We start from the raw sequence: 11,604 nt of genomic DNA on the forward strand, positions 1-11,604 counted from the left end.
GGGAAATAATCTTTGAGAGTGGCTTTGTTTAATTCTCGATAATCAATACAAATACGCCATCTTCCATCTTTCTTAGGTACTAGCACTAATGGAGAGACCCACTGACTGTCAGAAATAGGATAGATAAAACCAGCATCCAAGAGTTTCTGTACTTCTTCCTTCACAATATCTCTTAGAGCTGGATTCATTCACCTTTGGGGTTGTCGGATAGGTCGGGTTCCTTCTTGAATATAGATATGATTTGTACAAGTTTAAGGAGGAATACCCTTCATATCTTCATAGCCCCATGCAAAGGCACTAAGATGGTTTTGCAACAAATTCACAAGCTGCTCTTGTTGAGATGAGTCCAAATATGAACTAATATACAAAGATTTACCGAGGCTAATCTCAATAAGAGTAGTATCAGGCTCAGGAGTACTCAAGGGGTGGTCAAATGCAGCGGTACAGAAGAATGAGAATCATGATTATCTTGAAAATCTAGGCTGAAAATCTAACTCAATAGCTCAAAATTAGGCATAGCGTCTAGATTATTCAGGAAATCTTGAATCTCATCTTCTTGTGAAGACCCAATATACTGATGGATAATGGAAATGGGCTAAGTCTCCTCATCACTACTTTGATCCAACCATCAAGTATCTCGAATTTACCGAATGGATTTGGCTGGGGGTATAAGGTAACTTTCTTCCTAGAATCTCCATGTGAAATATACATATCATCGGGAGCGACATCCAATATATGCATCGGATGTAGCAAGCCATGGTCGACCCAAGATTAAGGGATGTCCTCCTACTGGGTTCTTTGGCTATAGAAAAATGAAATCAGCAGGATATTCCCAAGAATCTAATGAGATGATCACATCGTGCAATACTCCTTCTGGCCATTGTTTCCCTTTTGCTCCCAACAGACTGAACCACACCTGAGCTGTTGTCACCAGAATCTAGGTGGACTGTTCCTGCGTGATGGGTTTGAATTGGATTGGGCTTCCTGCTCACAGAAGGAGACCCAATATGAGAAGTGTTTCTAGAATTCTTTCAACCCTTAGTGGGCTTTGAACCCTTACCTTTTCTAGGCATTCGTTTCAAAAAATAAAGAAAAATAAAAAACAACTTCTAATAAAAAATGTTGTAAGAAATCAATCAACACCAATAAAATTCCTTCAAAAAAGCTTTTCCAAACAATACTACAAAATAAAGGAAAAATTACCTCTATTGTATAATCAGAAATTTCTTACCAAATCAAATCGCCTCCCCGGCAACGGTACCGAAATGTTGGGTGCAGGAATTACACTTAAGAAAACTCCTCAACACTTAAATTTTCAACCCAGGGGATTCGTAAAATTAGAGACGAAGCACAGGAAATGCCAGAGATGGTATGAATATTTCTAATATAAATCCCTAAAGGAAAGATTGCAGAATCAAACTAGAAAGAGGAAAAGGCAACTTGAACCATCAAAATTGTCAGGCTAGGAGTAACTCCATTTTGACAGAAAACTGATTCATATTATTCCATCGGGAATGTTATTGTTATATACAAAAGGGTGTAGCTGTTCAGTTCATCTTCTGATGACTGTTCACATTCCTAATTTAATTATTTACATGAATTCACCCAATCGTGAGGATTAGGTGTCAACATTTCCCCCCTTAATCTGAAGGGATGTTGGTGAGTCCAAGCATCATTCTGAATCTTTCAAGCTTTTCTCTTCCGAGCGCTTTGGTGAAGATGTCTCCAATTTGCTCATTTGTGGAACAATGACGGAGATGGATTATTTTGGCCTCAACATGATGTTGGATCAGATGATATTTAGTATTAATGTGCTTTTTTCAATCATGGAACTTTGGGTTCTTGGCCAACTTTATTGTAGAGGTGTTGTCAATCATGAGTGGAGTTGATTGTACTTGTTTTACCTGCAAATCTTCAAGAATTTTTCTGAGCCACACAATTTCTTTTGTTGCTTCAGCTACTGCCACGTATTCTGCTTCTGTTATGGAATCTGCTGGAACTGATTGTTTGCATGATCTCCAGGAGACAGCTCCTGATCCAAGACTTATAGCATATCTTGAAGTAGATACCCCATTTTCTTTGTCTCCATCGAAGTCTGAATCAGAGTATCCGATTAAACTGAAGTCATCCACCTGTGTGTACCTGATTCCAAAGTCTTGAGTTCCCTTCAAGTACTTTAGAACTCTTTTTGCAGCAAACCAATGTCCCTCACAAGGCTTTTGCATAAACCTGGAGAGGATTCCAACAGCAAATGAAATGTCTGGTCTGGTGGTAGTTAGGTAGTTGAGACTTCCTACAAGCTGTCTATACTTTGTTGCATCCTCAAATTCCTTTCCTTCAATAGATGTGAGCTTCAAGTTTTGTTCCATTGGAGTAGTAAGATGATTGCACTCTTTCATGCCAAACTTGTTCAAGAAATCTCCAATGTATTTCTTTTGAGAAAGAAATGTGGACTTTGGATGTTGGGTTACTTCAATGCCAAGATAGTAATGAACATAGCCCAAATCAGTCATTTCAAAACTTTTTCCCAATTCCTTCTTTATGGATGCAATGTAGCTTTCATTGTTCCCTGTCATTAAAAGATCATCTACATATACCACAAGATATACAACTGTTTTGCCAACTTTCTTGACAAATAAAGTTGCATCATCAAGATCAAAATGATTGAAATTGAGTTTCAGAAGATGCTCAGTTAGTTTTTCATACCAGGCTCGCGGTGCTTGTTTGAGGCCATACAAGGACTTCACAAGTTTTCATACTTTATGTTCATGTCCTTTTACAAAAAACCTTCTGGCTGGGACATAAAAACATTCTCTTTTAGATCTCCATTCAAGAAAGCAGTTTTTACATCCATTTGATGGACTTTCCAACCGTTCTGAGCTGCTAGTGCAAAGAGTGTCCGGATGGTAGCCCATTTTGTTGTGGGGGAAAAAGTTTCCTCATAATCGACCCCTTCCTTCTGTGAAAAACCCTTTTCCACAAGCCTAGCTTTGTGCTTGTCAAGTGAGCCATCAGTTTTGTACTTGTTCTTGTAGACCCACTTGCAGCCAATTGGTTTGGTTCCAAATGGAGGATAAACCAGCTTCCAAGTGCCGTTCTTTATGAGGGCATCATACTCCTTTTGCATTGCTTCTTTTCATTCATCATGAGAAGCAGCTTCTTTGAAGGAAGTTGGTTCAAAATCTGTAGACAAGTTCAATTCACAATCATAAGAAACATCCATATCAACAGGTGAATTAGGGTCATCTACATCACCTCCATTTTGTCAGTTTGAATTTCTGGTTCCTGTTTTTCCAATTTCATCAGGATGAACACTTTCAAGTGTCTTTGTCAGCCACTTTGGGGGACCTTTCTGAGATGGTCCACGCTGCTCTGTTGATTGAGTTGGGACTGAATCAAGATTGAGTCTCCCAATTCTATCAATTACATCACTTAAAGCATCATCCATTGTTGGAGTTTCATCTGGGGGAGAGTGTTCTTCAGAAGAAGATTCCACATGTTGATCTAGAATAGGAATCCTCCCTTCAAGATGTGGAATCTGATTATCAAATTCTTGAAATGATTTTTTTTTGCAAATCTATCCAAGCGATCAAGTTTCCGATCAACAACATTGTCAGATTTGGATGATTCAAGAAAAAATACATCTCTAGATACAACAAACTTTTTATTTACTTCATCATAGAGGCAGTATGCTTTGGAGGTGTTTGAATACCCCAGGAAGATACACTTACGAATTCTAGCACCAAGTTTGTTTCTATGTACCTTTGGTATCAAAGCATAACAGGTGGAACCAAAGACCCTGAGATGTTTTACCGAAGGAACATGTCCATACCACAATTCATAAGGAGTCTTGTTTCTTATAACATTAGATGGACATCTATTCTTTATATATGCAGCACATAGAACAGCATCAGCCCAAAACATTATCTTTACATTTTTGAAGAAAAGCATGGATCGTACCATATTCAAGGTTATTCTATTCATTCTTTTAGTTACACTATTATGTTGGGGATTATAAGGCACAGTTGTTTGATGTTTGATCCCATGTTGGCGAAGATAGTTTTCAAATTCATTTGATGTATATTCTTTTCCATTATCAGTGCGAATAGACCCAATATGAGATTGTGCATCATTTTCAATCCATTTATGAAAATTCTTGAATGTTTGAAAAGCATAAGATTTGTTCTTCAATAAATAAACCCAACACATTCGGGTGTAGTCATCAATAAATGTCATGATATATTTATTTCCATTTGCAGAAGGAACAGGCATTGGACGACATAAATCTGAATGAATGAGTTCAAGCTTCCTATGTGCTCTTGAATGTGAATCATGAAAAGACTGTTTGCTATGCTTTCCTAGAATGCAAGCATCACATTGCTTAAGTTTCCTAGGAATTGTAGGCAAACCAGCAACACCATTTTTCTTCAATAAGTGGAGACTGTCATAGTTTAAATGTCCAAATCTAGCATGCCATAATAAACTTGATGGAAGTGTACCTTCTTCATGATGAGAAATATATGAGAAATGTTGTGCATGAGCAGAGGTTCCTTGTAGTTTGAGAAGCCTTTCTTCTTCTATTCCCCTCATGACAAGTGAGTGGTCAGATGCTTTTCTTACCTCAAGCTTTCCATCAAACATATGAATGGAGTTACCTTGTTGGTGGATGTGGACCAAGGACAACAAGTTTCTCTTGAGCTGTGGGAGATATAGAACATGATCCAGAAGAAAGTCTGGAAGACCAGGCAGTTTAAGCCTGATTGTGCCAAGCCCTGATGGCTTGATTTTTGATTGATCTGCAAAGTATACTGCTCCATCAACATTGTCAGTAAAATCTTCAAAAAAATCTTTTCTATGAGTCACGTGACAGGTCGCTCCTGAATCAAGTAGCCAATCATTTTTCCATGAAGCAAGTGAGGCATTAAAAAAATCTTCATTTACTCCAATGTTACATTGTGCCTCAATATAGTGAGCGGATTCAGGTGATTTACCTTTGTCTGTATCATCAGTTTTACCTTTCCGTTGGTTTCTTTTCTGCTCAATTTTGTCCCATGGTAGCTTGCATGTAGAGGCACCATGTGATCCATTTCTTTTGTAGCGAATGTAGTGCAGATCTTCCTTTTCTCCTTGAGAATGTCTGCCCCCCATGCCTCTGAAATATCTTCCTCTTCCTCTTCGTCCACCTCTTCCTCTTGTAGAATCTTGAGCAGGATGCTTTTCTTTATGAGCAAGGCACACAGTCTCTTTAGAAGATTCAGGGGCTGTCTTCTTTCCAAAAGCTTTCTCTCTTTCAGAAAAATTTTTCACAAGAGAGTCAAAGGTTATATCTTTGAGATTTCCATTTGCTTGCGATGACTCAAGATAATTGGAGTAAGTAGGATAAAGTGCCTTGAGAAAAGAAATAAGAGGAATATCCAATTCAACCTTAGTAGATTTTATATCATGCATTATAGACTTTACTTCAGATGCAAGAGCAAGAGAATCATTACTTTGCAGTTCAAGAGTGAAGAGTTTAATCATGAGTTGAATGACTTCAAGTGAAGAATGTGAGTCATAGAGTTCTTTCAGCTTTTGTAAAGCTTCAAAGGCAGTTGAATATGACGAAATATGGCGACTCACCTCTTCATTTACAGATGTTGCGATTAATGCATAAGCCTTGCTATTCTTGTTTTCCCAAATGACGAGCTCTTTGTCTGAGGTAGGCTGTACTGGGTCATTGTCTCCTTCTCCAACGCACACTCCTTTCCACAACTCATTGAAGATAAGGGTGTGTTTTTATCATCCGGGACCATTCAGGATAGTTCTCCTTGCCAGTGAGAACTATCCCTACCATGGAGATGATTGAATGCATTCCGTAAAAAAGAAACTTCTACTGATAGAAAAATACTTCTGCCAATATACAGTAAAATGTACTCAAAAGGGCATTCTCAAAGGGTATTATTGTCCACTAAGACTTCTAAGATAAGGTTTTCATGTACCCATTGAATCACTGTCATCACAACTTCAATACACAGACAGAAAATGCCTTTCAAAAAATGTACACAGCTACCAATAAAAATCATTCAATGTATGCGCAGTATACAGCATGGGATGCCCAATCCTTTCACATGAGTTTAAAATTCACCAAAGTCCAGGCTCACAAGCTGCTCTGTCAAGCAGGGACACTCCTCAAAGATGTCAGTGCAACACTTGCTCTACCAAAATGGGACTGTGCGTAAACCAAAACTTACGTTCTGGTACCAAAATCCTCCACCGCAAACAACAAGAGGAATGGGCCTGTGCGTAAAACTTACGTTCTGGTACCAAAATACAACGTTCAATAGACAGCGTACAAAAGAGCAGCGTTCACATTTAGACAGCGTTCACATATAGACAGCGTTCACATATTACAACAGGCAGCAATACAATACCCCAACGCAATAGAAATACGACCCCTTCAACACAAAAAATAAACGCTCTAGAACTCAACGTTGGCTGTCATAGCATGGAGTTAAATTTTGCAGTGTGCTAGGCCAGCAGCGTGAACTATGAAGCCATCGAATCCAAGGAGAATCCGCTACAGTAAAACAACCGAGAATAAGAAGCTGAATCATTTAGTATGAAAAACCTGAGCCGCGATTTAGATAATTTTCATTGAGCAGAACAACATAGACGTATTCAGTGAAGGCAAGGCCATGGGCTGGGGAGGAGTAGGGAAGACCGTAAATCAGTGAGTATTAGCACTGTATTAGTTTTTCCCATCCTCGCAAGCCGAAGGCCTTTCTACCAGTTGAATGGTGCGTAGATCCATGGAACCCGCTGGTGGATCAACTGATCAGCGGCCAAACCACGTGCAATTCAGTCGAGAAGTGGAGTAATTCCCACAGACGGTGCCATAATGGAGATTCGAACCTCGACTATTCAGTTTCCGATGCGGTCAGAGACAAGCTGCAGCTTATGAGAGACAGATGCGTTATAGAGAGCATTATGGACAGAGCAGAGAGTGTTATGGACAGATCGCAGTGGCGCAGCGGAAAGGAATATGGACAGATGCATTATATGGCAGAGGCAGCATGTCAGACTTGAGGGGATATGATAGACAGAGAAGTTACAGGAGCATAAGAGCAAAAAACAAGGAGCTGGCTCTGATACCATGTCAGGCCAGGAGTAACTCCATTTTGGCAGAAAATTGATTCGTATTATTCCATCAGGCATGTTATTGTTATATACAAAAGGGTGTGACTGTTCAGTTCATCTTCTGATGACTGTTCACATTCCTAATTTAATTATTTACATGAATTCACCCAATCGTGAGGATTAGGTATCAACAAAAATAATCTAAGACTGGAACAAGGAAGAATTCATTTGCAAAAGGGAATTAGAAATAAAGGGCAAGCACTCTAGCTAACTATTGCTTAACTACTGAGTGTGTGTTTTTCTTTAGCAGAGACACTTAGCAGTTTCATCAAATGGGCCCTTCAAACCTACTCCTTTAGATATTTCCTTCTTGCACTAATCTTTCCTACACTATCGCAGTCTACGTACACTAGTGTAGGAACAGAGATTTATGCAGAGGGTATAAATGGTGTCTTTACTAAAGGCGTTTTACTTCTTGCAAGGGCTTGAACTTTTCCAGGTTCAAATCACTCAGATCCCGTGGCAAGAAACTAGTTCTTCCACCAGACCAGAGCTTCTTGCACTTAGTATTTAATTCTTGAAATGAGTGCTTAGTTACTACAAGTGCTATTATACTGTTAAATCAAATTGCACACGTAAAAAAATGAATGTTTCTAATCTTGAAAGTGTAGAAATAAAGAAACAATCCGTATACATTTATCCTATCATAAAGTGTTTAATGAAAGCAAGAAAATTGCGGGAAGTAAACTAGAAAGGCTTGCTGCATCACACCAACATGCACTGGTATAGGTTCATTTCTCCTGCTTGGACTAGGTATGGAAAACCAACCAAACAGAACTACATAAAAGGAATATCACACCAACGTGCACTGGTGCAGGTTTATTTCTCCTGCTTGGACCAGGCGAGGAAAACCAATCTGAAATCAAGTGCAAGAAAAGGAAACTTAGCTACTTCACATAATGGATCTGCTTTCACTCAGATAGGAATGCATGTGCTAGAAATTAAATCACACTTGACAATATATAAACACAAATTACAAGAACAGGAAATAGGGTAAACGTGTTGGGTTGGTTGGGCCCTAGCTAACCAGCACATTTCCCTTTCAAACGAAAACACTGCTCAACACTTTAATCAATTCATCAGCTTCAAATATAGAAATGTGATTTATAAAACATGAGGCAGAGCTCCCTTTTTATTAATTCACTGAGGAAAATACATGCGTGAATACATAGTCCAGCCCAGATTCGAGCGATAACAAAATACAACAAGTTGTTACCGCCTCTCTGGCTGTGTCTCTATTCTATACAAAAACTTCTATCCAAAAACTATCTTGTCCTATGTACATTCTTCATTATATAGATCTTTGGCTAAAGGACAAAATAGATCGTTCAACCGATTACATAACCAAACACAGAATTTAGCTTTTAGGCCTTCAAAATTAAACAGTTTAACAAAACTGGCCGTAGCCAATCTCCAGTTGTTCATTCTTCATAAATTCGATCTCGACTGCCTTTGGATCGATCTTGCTATCATGGCTAAAGCTCGGCTGCCTTTAGATCGATCTTGCTGTCGTGGCTGAAGTTGCTCAAAACGAGGCGGTGATTAAGGAGGTTTGGATCTGCTGCAAGGATTTGTTGTGCTGGCACCAGTTCAAGATTCGATCCTGCACTAGGATCAGCGGTCACGGTAACTACTTTGACTATCAAATAAACATTGGAGATATCGATAAGTTACAAAGATTGATTATAAGCAAGAAATCATGTAATAAATGATTAATTAATGCTAAGTTGAATTAAAAATATGAAAAGTAAAGTGCATACGAAATATGTCACCATTCTTAGACTGGTGCAAGATGAGGGTGTATAAGAGAGATAAAACAGTGGTAAATGGTTATAATTTAGGAAAGGGAAAATGGAAAAAAGAGAGAAAATTAGGGGGCTAACATGTACCAATGGCCAAAGAAAAGTCGTTTAGGATTATTTTGAAAGCTTTGGCCTCCTTGACCGTAGGAATTCCCTGCAGCATTGTGTCATCAACAAATTATTGATGAGTAGAAGCATCACCATCCGAGGTAAGTTTCAGACCCTGGATTCTTCCTTTAGCATTTTCCATTTTGATCGCTTTGTCTAGCCCTTCCATCATGAGAACAAAGAGGAAGGGGGATAGTGGATCCCCTTGTCTGAGACCCCTAGAAGGCATAAAGGTTCTAGAGGGGGAGCCATTAAGAAGAATGGAGAAGCTAACTGTAGAAATAAGGGCCATAACCCATCTTATCCATTTGTGGTCAAAGCCATAAACTCATAGCACTGCCTTGATGCAAGATCATCTTAGCTTATCATAAGATTTCGCTAGGTCCATCTGCATGATCGTACCGGCTTGCTTATTTCTCTTAAGAGAGTGTGCTATCTCATGAGCTTGTATGATGTTGTTAAGAATCTGTCTTCCTTCCACAAATCTAGTTTGCTCCTCTGAGATGAGAGGAGGAAGAAGAGGCTTGAGTTAGTTAGATATCACTTTGGAAATAATTTTGTACACCATATTACATAAGGCTATGGGTCTGAATCTGTCCAGTGTCATAGCTTTTTCCTACTTTGGAATCAAAGCTATCAAAGAGGCATTAAGAGATTTCAAAATAGTTTTGGATCTTCTAGAGTCTTCCACAACATTCAAGGATATCCTATTTGATTGTTTTCTAGCAAGCTTTGAAGAAGTTCACATTGAAACCACCAAGGCCATGAGCTTTCCCATTTTGAATCTAATTGATAACTTCACTAACCTCTTCTTCAGACACTGGCCTGTTAAGATTGTGGTTGTCTTCCCTGGTTACAAGCTTAGGAATGAACTTTGTGAAATTGTTAATGAACCGATTTCTATCGACGAGAGGCTCCTCTCCTATGCTAAGGAAGTGTTGAACTAGGACAGATTCCATTTCTTTGTGAGAGACGAGCTCTTTCCCTTAAGAATATTTAAGTTTTGAAATTCTGTTATGAGATCTATGATCCGAGGTCGATCTATGAAAAAACTTTGTGTTTCTTTCTCCTTATCTAATCCACTGCACCCTCGATTTTTGTCTCCAGAAAATATCCTCTTGCATGCACCAATCTTCCCATTCGTTCTGAAGAGAGTCAGCCTGAATTTTCCATTCCTCGGTAAAACCTTCTGAGATGATGATCTGATTAATCTCTTGGAGTTTCTGCTCAACTTCTCTTTTGGCTTTAAAAATATTACCAAACTCTTTTTTGTTCCAATATTTAAGCCTAGATTTTATGTGTTTAAGTCTCTGCTGCAACATGAACATTTTAGTGCCTTGAATGGGCATATCTTCCATCCACCATTTGTCAATATTGCTGGTGAATTCAGGGTGAGAGAGCCAGACATTTTCAAACCTAAAAGGTTTGTTCCTCGGTGTACCCATAAAAGTAGCTTCAAGCTGGACAGGCTAGTGGTCCGAGCCTCCGAAGCGAAGGATTACAACTGACATATCAAGGCCTGTGAGAAGGAGTTCCTCTAAGATTATGAATCTATCTAATTTAGAGGCGACTTGAGAAGTCCAGGTCCCCTCTTATTATTCCAAGTAAAAGTTCCAATTACTATTTCAGTGTCCACTAGCCCCATATCATTCATGAAGTTCTAGAAGGCGATGGAGTCTCTGCCTAGTGTTCTGGTACCACCTTTTTTCTCTATAAGAGATCTGATCATATTGAAATCCCTCGCCAGAATCCAGGGCATATTTGGATATCTCTCTCTCAGCTCCTCAAGGGAGGTGAGAAGATTAAGTTTGTCTTCTAGTTTTTTAGGACCATATACGTTAGTGAACATGTATAGCTCCTTATCACCCAAAGGTTGAATCACCAGTGATAGATAGTTCCTAGAAGCTTCAACATCTAGGATTCCAAGTTTTTGAGGATCCCATAGAGTAAGAATCCCACTCGTCGAGTCATCCGCTTTAACCTCTAGATACTCATACTTGATTAAGAAAACCATATCTGATTTTTCTTCTTTTCTTCTACTGCTAAGAGTTCTTTGTTTCCTTTTACTTCCTAGACCCCTAATGTTCCAAGTTGTAAGCTTCATTAAGAAAAGTTTGTAAAGGAGTAACTAGTAAGATCCCTCATCTTACTTGAGCTACTCATGAGTTTCCCCCATTCGGTCAGCAGCTCATTCTGTTTTTGTCTTCCTCTTTTCCTACCCGGGTTCTTGGAAGAATGCATTGGTGTATCCTCCATCGTTTTCACTCCCCTATTCTCCTGGCTATCATGGTTTCTTTTGACTCCAGAACACTTCATTTGTGATCTCCAGAGGAAGAGTTGTTGAACCCTGTCAAACTCCTCTTTTGGCAGAGAGTCTACCCCTTTGGTGATTCCCTGCTCTAGAAACTTTTCTTAATTTTAATTAGAAAAAAATTAATAAAAAATGTTTACTAAATTATTTCCCACGGTGAAATTGATTTTACTATGGTAAAATTAATCCTACATGGTGTATTTCGAT

The sequence above is a fragment of the Pinus tabuliformis genome, chromosome 4_2 (genome assembly GCF_031772625.1).
Source record: "Pinus tabuliformis cultivar Carrire ecotype Pingquan chromosome 4_2, CPIR1, whole genome shotgun sequence".
Classification (NCBI taxonomy): domain Eukaryota; kingdom Viridiplantae; phylum Streptophyta; class Pinopsida; order Pinales; family Pinaceae; genus Pinus; species Pinus tabuliformis.